The following is a 27,387-nucleotide window of genomic DNA, read 5'->3' as shown; positions in this document are numbered from 1 at the left end:
AAGAAAGAATGAAAGAGTGAGGTCAAATTTAGCATATATTGATGATCACCTACTACCACAAGCTTTAAGGTCAATGATTACATCTTATATATTCTTGTATTCCCAAAACCTAAAAAAAGTGACATTGCATAGTGAATATTCAGTAAACATTTGTGGAAGGATTCTTTGGCCTGTTATTTATATACTATCACTGAATTTAAATTTCATAAGGCTTTGAGATATGCTATTAATATTTCAATATTTTTAATGAGGTGATTACATTTTTTCCAAGAAAATCCAGCTAGTTACTGACTACATTGAAATTCAAAACCAGACCTTCCTACCCTACCTCTCATTTTGAAGGTAACACCAGTGAATTCGATGATTCAAAAATGTATACCTAATGATCAAGAATTGAACGTATATGCAGTACCTACACACTATGAGACATATCATGAGACATTGTTAATATTCATTTAATCCTCATAAAAATCTTTAGAAGTATTATTTCAACTTAACAGAAAAAGAGAGCTCAGAAGTGTAGAAAAACGTGTCCAAGGTCAGACAATAGAATATGGCTACTTACTGTGTATCACTTTATATATATTAGTTTCTCACGAGCTAGGAAGAATTTGAACCCCCAGAGTAAAATTCCAGTGCCCATATTATATTATTCTTCTTATGCTTACTCAGTGAGTTTTAATTTCCTGAATTTGATATTAAATATTTGGATTCAAATAGCTAAAACAAAATAGCAAAATCCATAAGACATAAAATTCACAAGTACCTCTCATATAAAGACTTAGAGAATTATTTACAGTATTTCTTGAACTTCACAACCTGAAATACACACTTCATCCTCATCTGTGAAATCTCCCTCTTTACTTGGCCTATTTTAAATATTAATATTTAAACCTAAACCTCAACTGCAACAAAATACCATTTGATCCTATGTTTATAAATAATATAATACAAAACATTCAAAATAGCAAAATGCTCACCATTACATTGAAGATGTATTAGCCAATTCAGATTAGATGTTTGTGTACTAGTTCAACAGGACAGTTTAAAAATCAGATTTTTATTTAATGTAAAGTATGATAAGCAATAGCTATTTTGATGAGTCCATTTCTAGGTCAAAATTGAGGGTAACAAGACAGGGCCCTGCTTTGATAACCTTGGACATTTTGGAGAAAAGAAATAGTTATCTGTCTTTTCCATAACTCCACAATGAAGATAAGCCAGAAAGAAAGTATGGCTATACATGTTTCGCACAGAGTATGATTTAATAGAGATTTGAAAAATTAAAAGTAAATAAAAAGGGGCACCTTCTTTCTCCCACTACATTGTATATTTGCAGGTCTGTCATTGTTTTCTCCTCTGGTTTGTGAGCTCCTGAGCATAGTGATTTATGTTTATGTTGTTATAAATCACCAAGTACACAAACCATGCTCCAGAAATATATAATAAGATGAACAGGAACACAAACATTACAACAAGAAAATGAAGTCCACAGTGACTCAACTTTACAATTCATGTGTGCCCTTCCATTTCCTCTGGCTCTAATTCAAATTGTCAGGATCTCTGAGCTTCTCTCCAAACATCAGCTCTTTCCATACACCTAAGGACTAACCTTTACCTTCAAATTTCATGCTTAGAAACACTCTATTTTTAACCAAGTCATTATAAAGTAGCAACTATTACTGGTGCTAAATTTATGAAATTCAACAAAGATCCATTAAGTAGTAAAAAAATTAATAGTGGTAAATTGATCAACTTCTAACAACTGCCCCAATTCTATGAAAATAAGTGAATAAATGAAGAATTATGAATCCAGAACAAGAGAGGGAGGTTTCCAGGAGAGCACTTACACACAGATTACTTGGAACTAGAATATTAATGCCAAATTACATTAAGTGATTTTCATATGCAAAAACAGAGAAATATGTGAATATATTTCTTCAAAAGTGAATATGTTCCTTCAAGAGTCCCCAAAGTTGGATATAGCTGTTTTAAAAAAATTGGTGATTGAAAAATGTCTACCAAATTTTTGTTGCCCTTTCACAACTATTAAATCACATATTTATAGCAAAGAATCAGAGACTTCTGTGATAGTGCCTCCCTGTTAATTATTCTTCAAAATAACTTTTATTACACAATCCATTTTAAATTTAAAAATACACTGGACTCTAGTAAAATCTGTTATAATGAATAGTTATGCCTATCTTTCAGCTGATCTGGCACAGGTATAAGCCAAGATTTTATTTGGCAAATTGGCAAATAACAATTTGGTTCTAATTTGAATTCTAATGGAAGGGCAGTTTCTGTCCCTCCCTTCAAACTTCAGCTGTTTTTTTCCAACTCCAAGCGTATAGATATTACATAGTTGTTTAAGTTTTAGAAACATAAACATGCACTTTTTTTGGCACGTGTAATTGATACAATTAGGTTTTCAAGATGAAAAGTTGTAAAAAAAAATTAGTTTGTAAATTGATAAAGTCATCAGCTATTTTTAAAGTTCTAACCTCCATCCTAAAGGGGATACGTAATCAACGAGGCTGATTGTGTTACTCTTCACATACATCTGGTCCCTCCCCTTCCCTGTGAAAGGTTGATGCATCACCATGCCGTTTCACAAATTTGGCCACGTGACCTGTTTGGGTCAGTGAAAAAGGAGCAAATGTTATCACTTTTGCGGCCCAGCTGTAGGAGTGAGAGCATGGTTTGCATGCTCTCTCCTGCTTTCGTTAACTCACTTATCAAACAGTGAGCAGCTAATGGTTCATAGATTCTAGAATAAAGACAATGTAGAATAGAGCCACAGCTGCCCCACAACAGGCATGTAGCATGAAAAAGAAATAAATCCTTTTATTTTTGTAAGCTACTAAAATTTTGTGGTTGTTTGTTACCACAGAATTACTTGGCCTATCCTGTCTAATATATCTGTTCAATATACCTTGAAAATGGTTGATGCTTTGTTTAGAGAGAATGTTTGGCCATTATTTACCATCAGAACCTCTAAAATAATTTGTTCAACAGGATCATTTATCATGAGGAATTAACTGTAAACAGATGAACACATCATTGTTACTGTGGTCAGGTAACAGGACATAGAAATAGTTTTGCCTTAAAAATTATCTTAAATCTGTTAAATAAAATAATCACACCCCAGCGTAACCCATGTCTTTATAATAACATGAGATTTCCCGTTTTAGAATGTTTTCATACGGAGAGCCAAGAGTAAAGAACACAATGAGTAAACCATGTTTAATTATTTGCCTTTCTGTAAGAAGCACGTACATTTATTTATTTTTTTCTAACAACAAAAAGCACCATTCCTTACTCCAGTGAAAAAATAAAACACAGGAAAAATGTTGTTTGGTTCAAAGCCCACATTTTCCCACTTCACTTTTCATTTTGTTCTTTAAGTGCTGGTACTGAGGAGTGATTTTACTGTGTAAACAGCTCAGTATTTCCACTCATTTCTAGTTGTTACCAACGGCCTTTTATGGTGATTTAAGAGAATTCTGTTCCTGCCACATAACATATTTAAGCCAAAAGGAAGCATTGAGGTGTCATGTCGTCAATGGTGCTAAATTCTTAATCCCTTACATATGCACAAATATGCAGTGTCAATAAGAAATGATTTTGGTATCAGTAATACTGAAAGAGAAAGTGAGAGAGAGAGCACACAGAAGGCAGCCTGGTTCCCTCAGAAAGGAACTGACATGTTCTGTTTTATCACATTCCCTGTAAAATGTTACAAGATATACTCTAGAATACACTTTTTGTGTATGATTTACAATTAGAGAATTCTTCTTTTACATTAAAATACAGATAGATTTTCCAGCTCAATAATTTCCCCAAAATCTCAGGCAATAAAACAGCCAATTGGACCAACTTGAAAAGATAAAAATACGAAGATATTTTCTCTAATTGAGCTACACTGTGGAGGCCTTAATTGTATGCTGTGTTTAAAAAGATGATCTTTGCCACCAACAATATTCATATTCTCTCTGTAGATGGCAGATGATTAGTCTCCAAGAACACTGTGATAAATGCCCTGCTACACTAGGAATCGACTGTTCTAATGTTTGAGGACATGCTTTGTTTTCATATCTGTATCAACACAAAATCTTCATTTACAAGGTCTGTCATTTCAACTTACTTGTGAGAAATGATTTCCTCTCTTAGAGATTGTCAGTACTCATCTTAAATTCAAGTCATCAACAAGGACAGCAAATGGAGGAGAGTTCCTAATGACTTCCTAATGCCAAGAATATACAAACATCTTATTCTAGAAAAAGATACTATCAGTGATTATCGCCCTAAGAAAGGGAAAAAAAAAAAAGACTTTCAGAAACACTCTCAGTTCAATGAACCATATCCTACCTTTTCTCTTTCCAGAAAAATAAAATACATATGAATGAATGATATAAAAGAGGCCAGGTATATCAATGCCGTTTCAATATTGAGTGATTAGTCTTTGGAAGTTCTTCAAAGGCAGCTAGGGTGAAGGAAAATTTCTTGATTCTTGAGAAAATTAGTTGGAATTACAATGATAAGAAATTACAATAAGAAATGAGAAATGTGCAGGACAAAGAAGCTAGGCTCCTTTCACTGAAAAACCAGATAAAAGACAAAGCACAAAACTTTAATGATGCTGATTAGATGCCATTCAGGGACAGCCTCAGAAACTGAAAACTCCCCACTTTTGTAAGCATGGGGAAGATACTAAAGAAAATAAGAAAATTGTCTCAACCCTAAAAAATATAGTACACTACTCTGAACTGAAGGTGACAAAACATCCTATTTGGATGATTATAAGATATTTGGAGTAAAGATGTTTTCCTAAGACAAACTAATATGTAGTCAAGAGAGTATTTTAATAGGACTATATTATTTTCAATAATATTTGAATTGATAGGTGTTATCATTTGATAAATAAGCCTGATCTTAGCCTAAGAATCAATCTTATTCAGGGAATATATAATCCATGTGTAACCATGTGTCTAAATGTGTTTCTTCTGTGCTGTGTTTAGGGCTTTATGACATGCTGATCTCAATCCCTAGCCATGAATATGGCACCTTGGGAAAGGCTGGCTGATGACATCTTGAACTGGCAGTTTTCACCTCTGAGATAGGCTTGATTGCCCTGGCCTTTAAATGTCAGGGGCTGTGCAGGAAAGGTCGAGACTTTGCTCTTAAAGATCTAGCAGCTCCAAGATCTTCCCTGCTGATGAAGAAAAAGCAAATATTTTGTATCTTTTGAAATCTAGAAAATTTACTCTCCTCAAATTAAACAGAATGGGCAAAAACTTATCTCTATTGTCCTTCAACTCAGAGAGAGCTACTAAACGTAGCAACTTTCTTAAAGCTAGCTTTTAATCTCCAGAAGACACGTCTGAGGCATGTTATTAAAAGGATAAAAAGGCCAGACGTGGATCCTCACACCTGTAATCCCAGCTGTGAGGCTGGGACGGGTTAATCACCTGAGATCAGGAGTTTGAGACTAGCCTGGCCAACATGGTGAAACCTTGTCTCTACTAAAAACACAAAAATTAGCTGGGCATGGTGGCCGGCACCTGTAATCCCAGCTACTTTGGAGGCTGAGGCAGGAGAGTCACTTGAACCTGGGAGGTGGAGGTTGCAGTGAGCTGAGATCATGCCACTGCACTCCAGCCTGAGCAACAGAATGAGACTCCATCTCAAAAAAAAAAAGAAAAGAAAAGAAAAAAGGTTAAATCTTAGATAAGAGGTGTTACCTGGAGTTGCAAAGCAGACATTGATTAACGGTAAATGTGAAGAGCTTATATTCCTAAAGAAAGAAATATTTTTATCCCTATTCATCTAGGATATAGGCTCCCCCTTATAAAAATTGCTTTAACGTTTAAAATAGAAAAAGAAAAAATAATTTTATCTATAGAAAAAGGGACAAATATAGCTCATTAATATTTTGGTTGAACTTTCATAGTCATGGAAGTATTTTAATATGACAATATTATTTTCAATAATACATAGCTATGGAAGTAGAATGATAGTTAATTGAAATCATTTTTCTAGAATAGCACTGTCCCCCCCAAAATATAACAAGAGTTACTATACAATACAATTTTCTGTTTTGTTTTTTTCTTTTTTGAGACACGGTCTCACTCTGTTGCCCAGGCTGGAGTGCCGTGGTGTGATCTTGGTTCACAGCAACCTCTGCTTCCTGGGCTCAAGCTATTCTCCCACCTAAGCTTCCCAAACAGCTGAGACTACAAGCACATGCCACCACACTTGGCTAATTTTTTTGCATTTTTTTTTTTTCAGTAGAGATGGAGTTTTGCCATGTTGGCCAGGCTAGTCTCAAACTCCTGGACTCAAGGGATCTGCTCGCCTCAGCCTCCCACAGTATTGGGAGCCACTGAGCCTGGATGCAATTTTAAATTTTCTAGTAGGTATGCTAAAAAGGTAAAAAGAAACAACATAAATAAATTTTGATATGTTATTTAACTAATTTTATAATAAATAATCAGTATTAAAACAAATTTATACTGCCTTGGTTAAGTTTGACTTTAATGACTTGAAATAAGAATAAAAAGTCCCTCAGTTGCAATAGCTGCATTTCAAGAACACAATACCCACACGTGCCTAGCGGCTCTCATAGTGGACAGTACAGTATTGGAACACATCAACGTGAAAACATGCACATAAGAGTTGAGGAAAGGGAGGCTCAGATTGCATAAATGAACTTTTTAAGGCTACCCAGCTAGAGAGAGTAAAGCCACCTCAACTGGGATCGTTTTTCTAAGCTCAAGATATTTCTTTTAAGTAACGTTGTGTTGCATTCTAATGCACTAAATTTTAATTTTACACACCAAAAAAAAACAAAAAACCTTTTGTAGTTCTTAACAGTGCAGATCAATGAAGACTAATTCATTGATTATTTGGAAACTCAGAGGTTTCCAAATGGGCCTCTTTAAGACATATTCAGCAGCTCTGCAGGCTGATTAGGAGAAATGGACACTCTTAGGGGTCATATTTTATTCTTTCACTGAAATCAGCCAAATGTCCAAATTATCACAGGTCTCCTCCCTATGTTTTTCTTTCTCATTTTAGTTGGCCATTAGGTTTGTGGTTTTATTAAGGTTCTTGTGGCAGTGTCAGCCACATTCCAGAAATCAAGTGCATCTCATACCATATCCAGATCCTTTTTTAAAGTGTCCTTCCAGACAACTGACCACAGGCTGAGTCACTCAGTTAACTCAGCTGTAACAGATGATGGATCTCCTTCACTATGGGATCTCTCATCCATCATAAAGCACACCCTGCTCTCTATAGAGATAATACATCATTACAGGGCTCAGGGATATAAGAGAGAAGAATCACAAAGAATAATACACCAAAGAATGTGTTTTGTCAGCACAAGATAGAGCCACATCAAGCAAGCAAACAAAAACAGAATTTTCTTCAGGTGTGAGTACATTTGCTTTATAAAAATCTTCTTTTCGATGCCCCATTTTGTCTGCTGTAAACATGCTTTGTTGCTGCATAAAATTAAGAGTCATCCTTTGTGTTCTCAGACCTTATATCTCTTTCATTGAATTATCCTCTAATGCCCTGGACTGTACTGGAAACTGTCCCAGTGCCTTGTCAAATCCTTTTATTTTTGTTATGAAGCAGGTTTTACCTGAAGGAGATGCCCATTTGTTGCCAAACTTAATTAAGGAAAGTTGGATCTTTTAGAACAAGAAAAGCATATGAGTGGCTAAATAGCAAAGGACATTTTATGTGTTTTTTCTACAGCACTAAAACAACACCATGTTCTTTCCATCTAAGTAAAAAGACAAAACAGAACACTTCTAACCCCTGCTGACGTTGTGCACATTATTTGCTCATCGTTATCCCCACTTAACAGGTGGAGAAATTGAGATAGTGAAAGATAATTGGAGCTACCTAGTGCCACAAAATAGAAGACAGAGCTAGAAGTCATTAACTTTCTCAATTTCCACAGCATAGCTGAGGCACTGTGGTTTTGAAAAAGAACAGATGGTAAGTGAAGGCAAGAGCTGAAGATGAGACCTTCCTTTAGTAACTCAGAAAGCTGTGGAATGCTATTATGCATGCTAAGTAGGATAGACACTCCATATATTGAAAGCAAGCCATAGTGCCTTATTATGAGGTTATAAAAAATATATCCCTCTCAAAAGGGTGGCCTATATTTATATTATCTTTTAGTGTCCTATTTTCAGGGGACCCAATTCAAAGAAAGCTTTTGTTTGTTTGTTTGTTTTAAATAGTGGGTGGTCTTTTCAGTGATCTGTTCTGAAAAGAGCACCCACTGTTCACCCCAAGTAGTAGGCTACAATTAGATCTTTTAGATGGGTTTCTCTAGTTTGTTTTTGTTTTGTTTTTTTGTTTTTTTGTTTGTTTGTTTTTGCCATTTAGTTCTGTAGTGCATTCAAAAAAATCTAATCCACAAATAAAGTCCATCTCTTGTTCCCAAATAAATTCTAACCTATTAAGGTGCTCCTTCTGTCTCCAGAAACCTTGGAAACAAACTTTTTACTGTCATGCAAACCTGAGAACCAAGAAGTCTGGATATTCTTCTTTTATGTACTATTTTTCATGTACCCATGACTTTTGTGTGTTTGTGTGTGTGTGTGTGTGTGTGTGTGTGTGTGAGATGGAGTCTCGCCCTGTCACCCAGGCTGCAGTGCAATGGCATGATCTCGGCTCACTGCAACCTCTGCCTCCCATGTCCTAGTGGTTCTTTTGCCTCAGCCTCCCAAGTAGCTGGGACTACAGGCACGCACCACCACACCAGGCTAATTTTTGTATTTTTAGTAGAGACAGGGTTTCACCATATTGGCCAGGCTGTTCTCGAACTTCTGACCTCATGATCCACCCACCTCGACCTCCCAAAGTGCTGGGATTACAGGCATGAGCCCACCGCACCCAGCCTTGTTTTCTTGATATATCAAAGAAAGGATACTTTAAGCTATGAGGCATAATTTCCTTCTGCCATACTCCCATCACTGATATTTCATTTTAATCTTATAATAACTTTTAATTCTATGTCTACAATTAAGACAAATTATTCAACTTTTAACTATATACTCTAAAACTACACTAATACAGTAACACTGGCCATATGTGGATATTAGCACGTGAAAAGTGACTAATTCTAGTGGAGGTACACTGAAGTGTAAAATGCACATTGGATTTGAAAAGCATTTAATACAAATAAAAGTAAAACATCTCAATTTTTATACTGATTACACATTAAAATAATATTTGAATATATTAGGATCAATAAAACATTTTAAAAATTAACTTCACCTTTTATTTTTAACTTTTTAAAGTGGCTATCAAAAATTTAAAACTGCATATGTGACTCACATTTTAGTTCTATGGGATAATGCTACTATAGAGCAGGGGGTGGCAAGCTTTTCTTGTGAAGGCCCAGATAGTAATATTTTAGATTTTGATGTGACTATACGTTCCCTATTTTAATTATTCAGCTCTGCCACTATAGCATGGAAGTAGGCATAAACAATACATAAACTAATGAGCAGGCTGTGTTCCAATAAAACTTTATGGACACAAATTAGAATTTCATATAATTTTCATATGTTATGAAATATTCTCTTTAACTGTTTAAAAGTATTTTTTTTTTAAATCTCCTTTCATGGTACAAAAAAAGTCTCCTTTCATGGGTCAAAAAAAGGATTCAGAATGGTCAGTCAGATTTGGCCCACGGGATGTAGTTTGCCAACCCTTGTTACAGAGTATATGTTACAAAAAGTTTGATGTGAGAGCAATCCTGTCATCCACCAAAGCCCATTATTCCTGTCAAAGAGAACCAAGTCCTGTTATAAAATTGGAAAAAGAAATCTTAAATGAGGATGGCTGGGATGAAAGTAGAGGTAAGGATACTTGTTTAATTTCTCATGTTCCATAAATCACAAACTTTTTTATCTTCAGGAATTAATGCTATCATATTTTATTCCAGATATTCTTATGCTAGAATATTTTATGCAACTTTTAAAAAATGGAGGAGATGAAGAAGTTGAGACAGAAGGTAAAAAAGAATTCACAGATGTTAGTTAATTCTTCTTCCTACATTTCAGTTGCCCTACCTATTGTACAGTAGGTGCATCAGCTGGTGGGGCTGAAAAGAGAAGTCAGCAGAAGGTGGTACCTTGGCAGAGTTGAAGAGCAGATGAAGTTTGTTATTTACATTTCTCCATCCCTTCTATCTTTGCCTATTAACCTCTGACCTCACATAGTTTATAGTCTAGTAGGGCAAATAGACTTTAAGCAAATAAACATGTATCATTTAAAAATGTGAAAACGTGGCCGGGTGCGGTGGCTCATGCCTATAATCACAGCACTTTGGGAGGCCCAGGTGGGCAGATCACCTGAGGGCGGGAGTTCCAGACCAGCCTGACCAACGTGGAGCAACCCCGTCTCTACTAAAAATACAAAATTAGCCAGGTGTGGTGGCACATGCCTGTAATCCCAGCTACTAAGGAGGCTGAGGCAGGAGAATCGCTTGAACCTGGGAGGTGGAGGTTGTGGTGAGCCGAGATCGCGCCATTGCACTCTGGCCTGGGCAACATGAGTGAAACTCTGTCTCAAAAAAAAAGTGAAAACATATGAAATAAAAGAGCAGGCACAATAGAATGGTGTTTCCCAAACTCAAACGTGCATACATAACCTGAAGATTTTGTTAAAAGGCTGTACATGATTAAGTAGGTCTAGGTGACGCCTTTCATTCTGCATTTCTCTCAGGCTTCCAGGTGATGCTGACATTTTGATCCTTAGACCACATTTTTTAAAATGCAAGGTTGACAGTAAGAAGTACTTTCGTCTTTTTTGGTTCACTGATGCATCTTAATTACCTAGAACAGCACTTAGCAGACAGTAATCACTCAAATATATTTTGAATGAATGAAAGTTGATAAAGAAGAAAATAACATAGATATATCGTTTAGATTGAGGTATCCAAAAAACGTCTCTGATGGAGAAATATTTGAGCTGAGCTTGCATCCAGAGCCATCTTACCTTCCAAATGCTACCATTGCATCCCTCTTTCCTCCACTGTTTATTCCCAACTCTAAGAATGGGTTCTCATAAAGGACCCCAAATAAAGATGGAGATTATGGATAATAGTGAAATATGTTGCCACTTCTGTGGCATCTTTTTTTTGCAACATCAGTGTCATCAGTGTCTGGAGAAGGAACAGTTTCAAAGTAAAGACTCTCTAATAATGGAGTTCAAGGACTAGTGGCAACCAAATGGGGACGTATTTGGTGTCAGTGTCCTTTTGATCATGCCAAATATGAAAACTACTACAAGTCTGTACATAAATGTAGTGATACAACCATTAACAAGAATGAGCGACATTTTTTTTTCTGTAAACTAAGTCTAGCAGTTATGACTAGCACTATTTTCCCTCACAGAGGAACTGATAGAATAGTGGACTCCTAGAGATGTAAAGAACCTGAGGGATCATCTATTTCAATCACTTTCTTAAGGTATTTTTTATTTCCTATTCAACCTTTAAACGGTTATGCAATCTGAGCTCACAAAACAATCCATTCTATTGTTAGTACCTTGTAAATGGTACTAAGTTGTATCATTAATAATTTATCTATTCCTAAATCTTTTATTTACTTGTTCTGATTCATTTATTCAACAGATATTTTAGTGCCAACATGTTGAGATAAGTGCAATCATTCATGGGCCTTGCGTATATCTTCCTGTCCTCTGGAACCCATCAGAATAAGTCTGATTCATCTTCCCTGTGACAGTGCGCCATAGTTTTAGAAGACTGTTATTCTTAAAGATGTGGGAAACTGTCCATTTATCTTTATGAGACGTTATTTCATTTGGTCACTCTGTCATAAGTGCCACATGCCAGTTGCTGTCTCAAGTGCTTGGGATATTGCTCTGCACAAGACAAACATGATATCTCTCCTTATAGAAATTATAGTTTATTGAGTAGTGCATGCATTGAACAAGTTAATACAACATTGGATATTTTTTATAAGGCAAGAAACGATACCATGAGATCTAGATAGTAAGAGAGTAGGATCTCTAAAAACTCAGCCTTTACGTTGAAGCCTAAAGGACTGAGGTTGAACAGAGTGGGAGAAAGAATATCCTAAACCAGGGAACAGAGAGCGCAAAGACCCCATTTGAGAAACAGAATGTCATATTTGGAACAAAAATGGCTATAGCATAGTGTGGGAAGGAAAAGTTTTATGAAATAAAGCTGGAGGAACCAGGTCTTGAAGGGCATTGCAACTTAATTTGAAGGCTTTTTACTTACTTGAGCCAAAAGACATGAAGGTGAGGAGTTTTAAGCAAGATAGACACAATCAAATTTGAATTCTATAAAGATTGCCCTGACTTCAGTGTTCAGAATGGAATGGAAGTGAATAAAGTAGAGACAGGGAGATATGCCAGTGTTTCTTAAAATGTGGCATGCATATAAATCATATGAGGATCTTGTCAAAATGTAGATAAGTAGGGTTGGGTGAGCCCTGAGATTCCACATTTCTAACAAACTCCCAAGTGCATGAAGAAGACTGTGGGCTGAGAGATGATGGAAACTAGATAAAGTGATAGCAGTATAGATGAAGAGAAGTGGATGGATTCAGGTGAGTTTTAGAAAACAGATTCAGTAGGTCTTCACATATGATTTGATGTGGGATAAGAGGGAAAGGATGTTCCCCAGGTTTCTGGCTTAGCAAATGGGGAGTTAGGGTCATGATGTCTTTGACCATTTTATGATTGAAAACATGGCAAAATCTCAATTATTTTCAGCCTTTCATAAATATAACAAATTTCCTCCAGTCAGCTGTCTTGGTCCATGAACTCTCATGTATGTATTCTAAGATGTGTTAAGTGGCTTAGAAAATGCATAAGTATAAGTGTATTGCCTTGATATGGGATTTCTGTTTTTTTAAAGACAAACAATCTGGGGATTAGCTTTCTGTATACATAGCAACTTGCACATCCAGTAACTATATCTTTGCAGGAGTGCAGATCTGTACTTCTACAGTGCACTGTGGACTTCAATGGCTTGCCTACCAATGGGGTCTCTTTTGGCTTTAGCAGCAGAAGTGGGTAACTAGAGATGAAAAGGCTCATTTCCTAAGTTTTTACTACTGGTGTGGCAGTAAGAATGGAAATCACATTTCTGTGATGAGCCGACATGGTTTTTAACAGCTAGCATTCTTTCTCCACTCCCACAGCACATTCTCTGGCAGATTTCTGTTAAACAGAAGAGGCAATGTAAAGGTCTGATTATTATAGATTTCTTAAAGTTTAGCCCACATAACAATTGCACTCAACCTTTCTAGAACAGTTGAGAGAAGAGAGAGGAAAAGAAAAGTCTGATGTATTGAAACAACAAAATCTCATTGTGAGAGACACATCTGTTCTCTCTCCTGTCTGAAATATAATACCATTTTGTTTTATGAACAAAATGTTTATCTGTTGAACTATTCAGGCACAGGGATAATGAGCAGGTCCTAGACTTGTAAGCTGACTTGGAGAGTTAAAATATTCTTGGTTGCTAAGCTTTAAAAAGGTGGTTGTTTGTGGTATATAATCCATAGTTTTCCATCTGCTTAAATTGAAGCTGACAGAAATTCAAAGTCAATGCCTTCCTTATAAAGTGATCCTTTGTGATGTAATTACAGAATAAAATCTCTAGGCTGAAATAGGATTTTCTCCCGTGGAGATAACATTAAAAAGAAATAGAGATACTAATAAACAATCTGAGAACATAGATGAGTAGCAATGAAAGGAAGAAAAGTCATTTCTTTAATTCTCTTGAATGCTGTCAAAAAATAACAGCACTCAGCTGAAACAAGCAATTTAAACTAGGCTACAGGAATTGAGAAAGCCAACTGAGGTATTGCCAAAGTCCCAGGAAAAGACAGTTGTCTTATGACAGAAGACATCATTATGGTACCTGCCCAGCACGCAACACTGCTCTCTGTCAATTTGCCTGCTGAACAGGATGGGTCCCTGTGGAGAAGATGATTCTATTTCTTTCTTCCTGGATTCATGAAGAAACCTAATTTCTCAGCCTTCCTTGTGTTTAGATCACCCTGTGATTAAGCTCCAGCAACAGAATGTGAGTAAAAATTATGAATGCCACCTCTAGTCCTGGCTTCTAAGAACCCTTCCAAGAACTCCTCCACCTGTTCTGTTGCTTCACCCATTGGCTGCCCAGTTGAAGAAGAAACAATAGAGAATTCTGACATCATAGAGGAAGCCAAAGCTATAAAAGCCACTGACTGTGGTGGTGTTGTTACAGCAATCAGGTACAGCTGACTAATAAAGTCCGTATAGCCATATGTTTGCCATGTGACTCTGGGACCCAAGTCAATTTCACTGAGGGCAAGAAGTTCACTTTTACTGAGCCATGTCCTGATTCCCATGTCCTGGATAGAAGAGTTCAGTGCTCTTGGCCCCTGGAACTGAGGACATGTCAATTTAGAAGCTTGCAGCAGCCACATTTTTTCACCATAATTTCACCCATAAGTGGGTGGAACAGATAAAACCAGGCTGCTGAAGTGATTAACAAGCCAGAGTGCCCATGAGAAAGACCATGAGGCATGCTGTGAAATGTGTCAAAAAAAGCTTAGTTTCCTGAAAGTTTGCTTCTTCCTGATTTGCTTAATAAATAAATCTTCTTTTTAATTAACAGGTTATTTATTTTTAATTTTTAGCATGCTCCATCTAGTTTTTACGAACTAGTCAACAAGATACCTTTTACTTATTTAAATTCATGTGACTGATGATCAAAGCTGGGATTTGGGACAGTTCTTAAAGCAGGCCTCAAAACCAGGCCACTTACTGCTCTTCTTTCCAGAGACTCAGGATTGAACTTATTCTAAAGAAGATTCAGGAACTCAAATCATACTGTTTCTGTTAAGTAATGCTGGCTATTCTTCCATTTTGCAACTGGAACCAAGAACCCCAATTCTATCTGGACTGCCTGTTGCTTTATTTCAGATTGCATGGTTTCTTCAGAACAGGGTCCATTAGCTAAACAAAGACCCTGCGGGCTTCAGTGGTGGGAAGAAAGAAGGAAAGTGTTAAGATATTCTGATTCCTTTAGGAAGAAGGAAGGAAAGAAAGAAGACAGAAGTAAGCTGTGAAATATAAAAAATAGATCAGAGGCATCTGGAAAGAGAAAAAAATGAGGCAGAAAAAAAGGAAAACAAGGAGAAGGAAAGGACTGTTGGTCAGGTTTATCACTGCTCGTGGGCAGGCCAACAGACACTGAATGAAAAAAGAAGTTGCCTCTGTAAGCCTCTACAAGTCTAATCTTCAAAACAAAACACAGTTATGAGAAAAAGAAGAGGTTCCTTCTGTGTTTAGAATGTTCAGGAAATAGGAAAGACAGTCTGTTAATATAGCTATTTCTTGTATAATTTTAAAACTGTGTCTGAAATGCTATATATACATATATATGTGTGTGTGTATGTGTGTGTGTGTGTTTGTGTGTGTGTGTGTATATATATATATATATATATATATGATAGAGTGGAAGTCTACACACAGATAGAAAGGGCAAGTAAAATTTTGCATGCTACTAAATAGGACCTTTAGTTAGATAAGATAATTTTTGAACTAGTTGGCAAGCCAATAAATGATTTTTAAGCGATGATCACAGTTACCCCCGTTTTGTTCTGGATTTTGCGGCCCTCTCTAAGCTCTCTGTCTCTAGTTTCTTTTATGCTCAATTTTTCTTTCATAAAGCAACCAGAATGATATGTTGACAGCAAAAATTTGACTATTCGTCCCTGGCATAAAAATCTTCAGTGACTTTCTATATATTTTGAGGAAGCAAAATCTTATTAGCCCAATACAAGTTGTCCTTAGCATATGTTTGGACCTACATTTTTATTTTTATCCCATTTGCAATCAGACTGAGCTACTACATCCTTCCCCTAACATTTAACATGTTGTTACCTTAGCCTGAAGCTGCCCTTTCTATCCTCCTCTCTCAATACATCACTGACGGTCTTTAAAGGGTATCCTTTAATAGCAACTGTTAGTTCCTTTATTGATCTTTGCTTCCTCTTAACCCCATGACATTTTTTTCTCCTTTGCCATGTGTTACTGACATTGCTATATGACAAGCAGTTTACTCAATTAACTCATTTTCTTCAAAACAACCCTATGAGATAAGTATTCTCATTATCATTTGTTTTATAAAGAAACTAGAATGTAATCTATCCAAAGACACAGGAATGTTAGGAGTCAAAACCAAGATTTGAATCCTAGTATCCTGGCTCCGTAGCCCACTATCCTCACCATGCTGCCTCTTTCACAGCTCATGTTCTGTCCATGGTTATTTGCAATTTATCTCTCCCACTAGAATGTAAACTCATTGAAGGCAGATATATCTTGTTTTTGTTTCCCAAGCAGTGATTATAGATTAAAGTGCATATATGCATGTATAGATTTTTCCTTAATTGGATAGAGAAGGATGGTATTATATTTGGAAGTCTATATGCATTATAGACAGCTACAGAATATTACACTGCAATGAAGTATTCATCTGAGGTGCCTCTAGTAAAGGTAGATAATCAACTCATAAGCAGCAGATAAAATCATCTACACTCTGTGGTTTAAAAAGGGGAATATTCATTTTTGTTACTCAAAATCTTTGTGTCCTGAATCCTTTTTCTTACTAGAAAATGTGAAACAGGAAAGACTTCATTAGACCTAAATGTGAAGGCATTTTCAGAACATAAAACTGTGACCACATTCCAAAATTTTGTTTTCCTGTCCTTACTTCTTCTACTTTCACATCATTACCAATATTCTTTTAGTATAATTAATCTACAAAACATCATTCATCTAAAATATGGTGGAAATGTAAAGAATTCACCCTAGTTCCTTTGACCATGCAGATGACCAGATATTGTTTTGATCTAAATGGTTCCACTGAATTTTTATCATTAAACTGGAATGACCCTTTTCCTGGCTTCTTTTCATGCTCTCCATCTGAAGCTATTTGTATTTGTTTGTTGATTTTTATATGCCTCATAAGCAAGTCTCAGCAATAGCATAAGCAGCTTATAGTTCTTTCAATGAAGGTTATGGTGCATGCTGTCCATTTCATTTGTATCTTTAAAAAATAATTGCTGAGAAGCGTCTTAATCCTATTACATTTAGTAAATGTTTTCAAATTCTGATAAAATAACATGTAAAATACTAATTAAAAGTATAGATGATTTTTCTGATAGTTTTTAAAACTTTCATTATTTCATTAGATTACTTTGTGTGATGGTTTTAATTACTATTTACTGGACACAATGCTGCACAAGCAGGCAGAAGTGGATCTCTGCTGTGCTCACTTCAGAATGAGCTATCTGTCTCTCATTATTCAAGTCTTGTTACATTAGATTCGTAGCATACTTCCTCCAAAAGGAAGAAACATGGCACAGAAAATTGCGATGGAGACAATATAAGAAAAGCTCATATTGCCTTTTTCCAGAGCACCAGACCAGAACATTCTAAACTTGGAATGCTGCACTGCCATCTGGGGGATAAAAATCTTCATAGTACATTTACTGTTGAGCTGAGATGGAGGGGTGAGATTCCACAACAATCACAAGAAATAGGGAGCAATGGGAATTTTTCTAAAATACAGTGTGAAGTCCACCATTAAATTTTGGGTTATTTTCCCGAAGCAAAAAATATGTATCTAAATCCATCCCTATCCTTTAAAATAGCATTCTGTCATGATGATGTATTACTTACTTTTATTGATTACATTTTATTTTCTTTAAATCATAATTTGAACCTAAGGAGTTTTAGAAATTATTTAGCATATTTCCCTTATTGCAGAGATGACGAAATGGAGATGCAAGTATTTCTACACTTTGCCTTGTCACATAACTAGCAGTAGATCCAAGAGAAATACATCTCTGATTTCCCAATTGAATGTCTTCTCTTCTGCAAGATACTGTTCCCAACAATATCAGAACTTAGATGCTTCTCCACCTGGTAAACAGCCACTTACCCAGTCTCCCAAAACACGTGTACAAGTAAGTCAACAACCGTGTTGATTTTCAGATTCCATTACATACATTCCTCCAGTGGAAGGCAAATAAAGATATTAAGGTGGAAGAGTAAGTGGCAATGATTAATTTTCTGTACTTATTTTAGAGACTAATGTATTTGTTTGTTATTAATCTTTTGGTATTTATCTCCCAGAGTCCAGAGATGTCACTGATTTTAAAAAGGAAATAAAAAACTTTGGTCAATAATTACCATTATAATAAATAAAATCTAAAATATGTTAATTTGGTTTTTGTTGGTTTTTGCTTAATAACATAACTAATCATTGGGTTATATGGGAAGTAAAAAATAAACCATAAGTAACCAAAAAAGGTAGCTTCATGTGGTCAAGTAATTTTAGTATTTTTCCATTAATTTTTAACCTATTTGTTATATGTAAGTAATAATAACATCATTCCTTTACTAATCTATTTATTAATGTTGTATTATTCCTATTTTTAAAGGATTGGGCAATTCATTGATATGAACTAAAGTCATCTTTCCCTGCACTAAAATTCAAAATTCCTAAGTCATACTTTCTAATAAATGGGATTTCCAAGGGTCTTATTCTTATGCACAGGGAATAGCTGCAGCTTCCTGGGAATCCCTCCATGGCTTCCTAGCATCTGTCCAAACCCTAAGAATAATAGGTAAGATACCTTAGTCCCTAGCCATGCCTTTAGTAGGCTGCAAACTAGAGAGTTCAAAGTGCTTTAAACTTGAAGTGATTGAATACAGATCTTATTTTTAGGGGAGAATGACAGCATAATTACCATGGAGAGACACTGAGTTCATGAGCTCTTGATCCATTGAGGTAGCATGAAGAAGAAAACATTTAGGATAAATGAATGAATATCATATTAAAATAATATTAAGAGAATATAGTAGAATAGTTAATATATACCCTTAAAAATTGTAACCCACAGCAAAAGTACATTTTACTGCAACTACACACATATATATGCATAAGTTAAGCATAGGAACAGGTGTTCCTATGCTATAACAGAGAGATATGAAGTAAAGAAGTTCATTTCTCTCATGAGAAGTTCCAGATGGAAGAATCAGGCCTGGAATGTTGAGCTAGGTTTCTTCTCTTTTGGTGTCTGGCCTTCCTCATTACACCACATTTTTGTCTAAGCTAGGTGCTTCACTGCCCATCACCATGCCACACTCAATCAATGACAAAAAGGAAAAAACAAAAAAGAGGGGACTATTTAATAGATAGACATGATTTAATATTCTTTTTTTTCTGCTATAACATTAATACCACAGACTGGGTAATTTATAAAGAAAAGAAGTTTATTTAGCTTATGATTCTGGAGACTGAGAGGTCCAAGAGCATTGTACCAATCTGGCAAAGGCCTGAGGTGGCAAAACGGTAGAAGGGCAAGTGAGTGTGAGAGAGAAAAAAAACGGGCCAAACTTCCACAATAACTAACCCACTCCTGCAATAACAGCACTTGTCTATTCATGAGGCCAGAGCCCTCAAGACCTAACTACCTCTGAAATGTTCCACCCTTTAATACTGTTGCAATAGCAATTAAATTTCAACATGAGTTTTGGATGGGTTATTCAAACTACAGCAAGGTCATACTCTTGCCTTAAAGTTCATGCAATAGAAGTTATACGTTTCAATTCAGTTCATATCCTACTGGCAGGGCTTTATTATGCAGTCACATCTAGAGGTACAAGGGACTGGAAAATACCAGTTTTAGCTGAGTGGTCATGAGCTGAGTTAATATTCTATTACATGGAAAAAGATGTGTAGGCTAGGGTAATGCTAGCTTCTATTTAAAAACAAAAAAGAGAGGTCTCCTCAAATGAAAAATAGGTCAAACACAATCAAAGTTTATTTCTCATCTGTGTCTGGCATTTGTCAACAGAAATAGGCTTATACTGGCTCTGCCATCTTTAATACATGGGTTCCATTGCTGGGGAGGTGAGAGAGGTGTTCTCTTCTTTACATGGTTGAGGAAGTAAGAAAAGAGGATGGAGAAAGTATTCATGTTTCTTAAACACCTTCACCAAGAAATGACAGATTTAATGTGTCATTTTTATATCATCCATTGGCAAGCAGTTTTGTGGTCCTATTTAGATGCAAAAGGGGCTTAAAAATGTCCCTGGATAAGCACCTACTTCCCAATATCAACTCTGTAGTATGCATGACAGCATGAATTTGGGTGGAAAGGTAGTTTTCTCTGGAATAGAAAAGAAGAATGAATATCGAAGTCTACTTCAGTCTCTGCCATCACTGCCGATTTAGGTCACACTTTTCAACGACAATTAAAACATGCTCTTCCCCATCCCACCCTCCAAGAGAGACAACTGAAAAGTTCTATTCAGGTCCTGTATCTTGCTAAAGTTATCTTTCCCCTGCTCCCCAACCTAAACCATAGTGGTGAATAACAGGATAGACATAATATTTAAGAAGCTCAATTTTTAAAAAGGAAGAATAGAAACAATACAGCAGTAACTGGATTCAATATCATGGCAGTGGAGTAATTTCCTATGTTAAGCTATCTGGAAGCACTTTGAACCACTCTCTGCTGCACACCTTTCTTCGTTATTATCCTATGAATTTATGGCTTTGCCTTTAGGGAGGTTCTTGCATATCCATTATCTCCATGGCCAGATATGAAGTAGACATTGGAGAGTCTTACCAACTTGGTATGACTCAGAATGCTGGCAGGCTTCTTCCTGATGGTTGGTACAGGTTTAGGGAGACACAGTTTGCCTGAACGGGTAGGCTATGACAGACTTTTGTAAGCCTGGCCCGAGGTTTCTTTGGCAATGCAATACTGCAAAAACCTTTGGTAGGTCCACAGACTCTATTTCCACCAGTTCTGGTTGCAAGTAAATAAAGCCAAAGTTCTCATCTCTATGTTGTTTTTTAGCCTGAAAACTTTGGCCTTTAGTTACTTGCTTCCATGTCCTGTCAATTTCCTTCTTGCTCAATTTAATAGTGACCAACTTAAGGAGAAATAAAACAATTGGTTTTAGTAGGAAGGCAACATTCTTAATCTAATGTTTCCCACTGGGCTGGCTCCTATTGTCTGGCAGTCTTAATGGTTTTGTCCAGCCTTACTTATCTTCTGCTAAGACTATTTCTTGATTTAGAGACTCATTTTATCACTGCCTCAGTTTGGGCACAGAAGCCTTTGTTTTTCTGTCAGAACTGATTTTTAAAGCCCTGAATTATAAGACTCTCAGTCAATTTGGATCACAGGCCAAAAACAAGTAAAGAAAAATAAAAACCCCAGAAAGCCTATCTTACCACAACTACATTTTTTTCCTTTTCACCTTGCAAGTGACTAGTTCTAACTTGAGTTGTCTCTCTAGTAAGACTCTGCTATGTGGAAAAAAATTAAAAATTAAAAACAAAACAGCCAATGCAGGCAGCAAGAGTATAAGAGTTAAAGGCTTGGTTGGCAAATGGTCTTATGTCCAAGATCTCTCCAAGTCAACTTTCTAAAATGTTTTGCCATAATATACGTACTGTCAACAGCTATCCAGTCCAATATCTGTGTCCTCACTTCCTGCCACCTAGTCACTAAGCCAATATAGTATTTTTAAGTGTTGTTCCCATGGCCCACTCAATTTAACCATGATCAGAGACAATCCGAAATAAAGCTTAAACAAGACAGATGCTTGTTTATGTCTTAATTAGAAGTCAGCTAGGTGGTCCAAAGATGATATGGAGGCACCATAATCATCAGGGTTTCAGGGTCATTCAATCTTCTTGTCTTGCCATTTTCAACACATGATTTCTATTTAGTGATACAAGTTGCTACTTCAGCTGTCACCACTATGTCTGCATTCCAGCTAAAATAGAAGTCAGGAGAAGAAAGAGGCCAAATTTCCTTCTCTCAAAGGCACAACCCCAAAGCAGCATACTTCCCTTCTGTTTATATTCTTTCAGCTGGAAGTCACATGGTCTTTCCCAGCTAGAGGGAGGCTGGGAAATGTAGTCAAAATGCAGCTGTCTATCATTTAAGAAGAAAAGAACAGGTATTTGAGGAAAATCCAGCAGTCTTTTTCATTTGTGTATGTCACTGAAACAAAAATTTAACACAAAATCTGCCCTAACTATTTACAATACCCCCTGAGATTTCTACTCAAGTCCATCTAGTAAAAATGCTGATCAAACCCATAAAAATAATTTCTCTACTTATTAATGCATAAAACCATCAATATGTGGGTCTAGAAGGCAAGCTTAAGCACCATACCCTTCATTCTAATTCTGCATCTTTGATTATTAAAAGGACTCTTAACCTTTAGGGATAATCTCAGTTTGTAGAAGACTTCAGGGACAAAAAACACACCTACTCCCAGATACAAGGCAAAATAACTAAAACAAAAAAAGAAGAATGGAAAAATAAATCTGTCTTATCAGCCTTTAATTAGAGACTAAGTCCTTCACAATTAGAGATAAAAAGCTTAAAGAAGATACAAAGACCTCGAGGTGTTAACCATGACTCCAAATTAGTTTCACTAGGTTTTATATCCTGCAGGGTAATAATAATTTACTAATTTTGCTATTCAAAATAAATAATAATACCCCTATTATCATACCCAAATTCTTAGCATCCCTCTGAGCTAACAGTCAGATCCTTTTCAGACTGAATTTATTGCCAGCATATGAATAGGATCTAGAAAATTGGCTGTCTTTTCTTAGCACAGGTCTGAGGGTGTACTCCATATGGTTTCACAATAGAAAAAACACAAATTTGCATCTTTGAAGAACTAATTATTTTGCCTTTTTTGATTTTTTCAAATTTAAGATTAGGAATTGTATGGCATCTTGAGGAAAATAAACACCAATTCTCAGTGGATAAAAATTTTAAGAGTGAATATGGTTTTGCAATTGTCCAAACAAAAATGAATGAATCTTAGACAACATTTAATTTAAAAAAATATAGCTTGAGGCAATATATTGAATTTTCAGGGGAGGTGTTGGTGCTGAACTGTGATGCTTCTGGGCTTTAAAGAAAATTATTATTTAAATAAAATTGCTTGTAAAATAGCATAAGCCACTATGATTTTGGGTTGTAGAACTAGGAGAACAAATGCAACATATCCTAAGTATTTCCAAAGCAAATATAAAACAGCAACTCCATTTCAGAATAATGTGTTATTTGTCCGTTGTGACAAGCTAACAGAGAATCTCTGCTCCTTCTCCAGCAGCCTCTTCTGGAATGAGGAATCTGTCTCACATTTATCACTTTTCATTCTTCTTTAGTTCAACTGAACTTGGTAATTGATGACTACCAGTCTAATATCTCCAGTATTTTCACATAAAATAGTATAATATGCAGAAACAAATTTGCCATTGACAGTTAGGAGATGCTGTTTCATAAAGTACAGATTTTCTATTAGCACATACTAAAAGACAAAGGGCAATTCCTAACAGATGGCATTTAGATAATTATATCGTAGAGTTATGTCTCTCTTTTATGTTCGCCCCCTCCTTTATCCCTACCATGCTTTCCTTTGGCCACCATAGAGTGATGTCAAGCTGACCTAGCTGTGTTGTTTGGCTCACACAATCTGCACAGTGACCTACATTAGTTCAATTAATACATGTGAATGTTAGCTTCAAATCTCATCCCTCTTTATTTTGTACTGGAAGCCTGAGCAATGCTCAATCAACCTAAATATTGTGTGGCTATGGCTCAAACTTTTGTTCATGGCATCTGCTTTATCTGGAATTAGTTTTCTTTTGGTAATCACACCCACTTTTCTCCTGTGTGCTCCCTTACAATGTCATGTTAACCTGGAATTTGTATTTAACACATGCACTGTAATTACTGGGTTTTATACCTGTCCTTTTCTTTAGATCATGAATACATTAAGAATCTGTTTACACCTACTTAATCTTGTTTATCCCAGCATCCAGAACAGTGCCATACATAATAACACCTTAATGAAGCCTTCTTAAATGAAGTCATAAAGTCAAGAATATGAAAGCACTCATGACAGCCAGAACACACAGTGCCATGGAGTGGGAGTGGAAGGGATGGGTAGAGTCTAGGGTTTTGGAGAGGGAGAATGCTTCACAAACTGTGTTACAGGAAAGTCTCCATTAAACATTCACATCTTGTATTCTGACTCATGGACATTTTCCAAACTTAAAGTTGATTTGGATGCAATTACAACTATATTTATACAATATAGAAGTACTGGATTGGGTAAACATATTTATTCTCTCAATTAGCAAACTGAGATTTTGTCCAAGCCAAGTAACAGGCATCTTAAGTATGAGAATCTGATACTAAATGAAGTTTTATAATCTGATGTTTATGATCTGGCAGCTAGAGCACCTGAGACAGCTCACATTGGAGACTTCCTGGTGACTGGTATTTATCTTTGAAGCCATCAAACAACCTTCCAGAAGAGCCTAGAATTGGTCTTTCTAAGCACTGTGGAGAAGTCAGTAGAAGGGACTTTGCATTCCAATAAAAATGTAACAATAGAATATTTGGCTGAATATTGAATTTACTAAGAACATATAATACATAATGAAGAAAAGCAATAGATAAATGAATTTTTGTAACCAAACCCCTTTCATGTGTGCTTTTGTTTTATATCTTTCTGTAGCATCTTAAGTTACAGCTATCATTTATACAGTTTTCTCTTAGGCAGACTTTAATTCATAAGAACCAAGACATGAACTGAAATAATATGGGCTACCTTAAAAGGCATTCACTCACATGGTCTTATATTATTTGCAAAAAAAAAAAAAAAGTAAAAAAAGGAACTATAATGGAAAGGCTCCACTTTGGTCTCACTTTCTCTGGAGAAGATATGAAGGCAAGAAAATCTGTTTTCTTCTTGGGAAGGTTTGCCTGAGGCATTTGCTGAGTCAGACTGTTAAGAAGTGTCATTCCTCTTTTTTGCTCTTTCTAAAATGCTGGAGTTTTTTTTTTTTTTTTTTTTTTCTTCCTTTCTTAATGTCAGAGAGGGATTATTTGGGGGAAAAAAACAGCAAACAAAAAATTACTAGATAAAGAACATGGATCATGAACATCACAAGGGGTGCCTGCAGAAATTAGCCCCAGTACAAACCCACTGCCAATTCTGCATGGCATGAAACTTCCTAAGGAATTCAACCCTCCTCATAACTCTGCTTTGTCTTACAACTTGCAAGACACCTACACCATCCTAAAAAGTGTACTTAAATAGAGTATATACATACATTTTCTTTATTCATTTATCCATTGATGGACATTTAGGCTGATTTCACAGACTATTATGACAAGTTTTGCAATAAACATGGAAGTGCAGATATCTCTTTGACATATGTATTTCATTTCCTTTGGATATATATCCAGTAGTGGAATTGCTGAGTTATATATTAGTTCTATTTTACTACAAAGCCATAGTAACCAAAACAGCTTGGTACTGGCATAAAAACAGACCCAGAGACCAATGGAAGAAAATAGAGAGCCCAGAAATAAATCCATGTGTACAGCCAACTCATTGTTGACAAAAGTGCTAAGAACACACAATGGGGAAAGGACAATCACTTGAATAAATGGTTTTGGGAAAACTAGATATCCAAATGCAGAAGAATAAAATTAGACCCTCCTCTCTCACCATATGGAAAAATAAACTCAAAATGGTTTAGACTTAAATATAAGATCTGAAACTATGAAAGTGCTAGAAGAAAATATTAGGGAAAAACTCCATGACATTGGTCCACACAATGGTTTTTTGGATATAACCTCAAAAACCACAGGCAACAAAACCAAAATAGAATTCGATTGCTTATTCACTTGTTTAGAAACCGAACTCACTGAGTGCTTGGTATATAGCTCATATACAAGGCCCCCTGAGGCTACAGTCACTCAAGACAAGTTGCTCATCATTCAGTACGTTCAGTAACAGGAGACAAACATGTAAAGTAATACAGTACATTGGCCCTCTGTATCCATGAATTCTTCATTTGTGGATTCAACCAATGGCAGATCAGAAACATTCGGGAAAAAAAAAAGAAGGCTGTGTCTGTGCCAAACGTGTAAAGACTTTTTACTGGTAGTTATTTCCTAAATAACGTAACTACTATTTGTATAGCATTTACATTATATTCAGTATTATAAGTAATCTAGAGGTGATTTAAAGTATACAAGAGGATGTGCATAGATTATATGTAAATGCTACATCATTTTATATAAGAGGCTTGAGCATCTGTGAATTTTGGTATCCACAAGAAGTCCTGGGACCAATCCTATATGGACACTGAAGGACAACTGCATATATAATCAGTTTTTCAAGCGCTCAGATAGCAGTATTTCAGCATACAGTGGAGGACACAAAATTCTACCAATTTGGCCAGTAAAGGCTCCATAACATGCAACACATAGAGAAATGTAGAAACGACCTAAACGTATAATGCTAACAGATAAGACAGGTAGAGTAGTCAGGGAGCTAATCCAGTAGTCTAGGAGAAAGATAAAGACCTGAATGAATCAGGGACAGTAAGAATGGATAGAAAGTGGTAAAACCAAGAGATGTTAATGAGAAAACACATATAAGCTCTATCTCTGTCTGGCAAATAGAAATTGCTAGATATGTTTTGGCTATATTTGTTGTTTAATTCATTGTGTACAAACAGATTACTTTGAATAAAGTAGTGGGCTCAGGAAAAGCCCTTGATTGTTTAAGGAATGAGTGAGGATCCTTCTATTTCCAGTAATATAACAGCAATAATGGCAATAGGCCTAAGCATGAGGGTCCCCATGCATGAGCCCTGCACACTGGAGGGCCTGAAATGGTCCTTCCCTTCTTCCATTCATCTTCACAAGGTAAAAAAAACATGTGTTCATGGAGACCCGATTGTCAGAGTCTCTGTCTCTCTTCTAGAGCATGTTCCTGGGACACAGGAACCAAAATTCCCTGCCCATATGACTTCAGCCTGTTCCACAGCATACTTAGGTCTCCTCCCTGCATTGGTCATCTTAAAGGCAGCCTGAGCCACTGAGCCACTGCTGTTCACATCTCTCAGCTGGAAGGGTAGCTAAGGAACAGCTATTTACTGGGGCAGGGATGGGGCCTACATGAATGAAAATGAATGTGGTATCTACATGCAAATGGGGAAATCCCCTATAGTATGGGATGGACACAATGATGGTAGAGAAGGGAAGTAGATTGCAGGCTATAATCCAGGGGCTTTGGGATAGGGGCTGGTTTTCTATGTGCAACTACATTCCAGTACAAATATATGAAAAGTACAATTCTAAATTCGAGCCTTACCTTCCATGTCATTATGAAGGTTTAATAGTCAAGACTGGAATAGAGAAGATATTTAATGACTTAATTTAT

General features: G+C 36.2%; 1 long non-coding RNA gene across 1 annotated transcript in view; it reads right to left on the bottom strand.

Moving 5' to 3' along the window:
* LOC117975491 (uncharacterized) overlaps window positions 1-14,114 on the bottom strand; it is an 80,040-nt gene extending 65,926 nt beyond the window's left edge. Inside the window, exon 1 of the long non-coding RNA XR_008620446.1 lies at window positions 13,955-14,114. This is a non-coding gene — a long non-coding RNA (uncharacterized LOC117975491). The remainder of the gene's footprint in view (window positions 1-13,954) is intronic.
* Window positions 14,115-27,387: the final 13,273 nt, after the last annotated feature.

Source organism: Pan paniscus, chromosome 10 (genome assembly GCF_029289425.2).
Source record: "Pan paniscus chromosome 10, NHGRI_mPanPan1-v2.0_pri, whole genome shotgun sequence".
In the NCBI taxonomy this organism is placed as follows: domain Eukaryota; kingdom Metazoa; phylum Chordata; class Mammalia; order Primates; family Hominidae; genus Pan; species Pan paniscus.
This window is presented reverse-complemented; position numbering and strand designations above follow the sequence as displayed.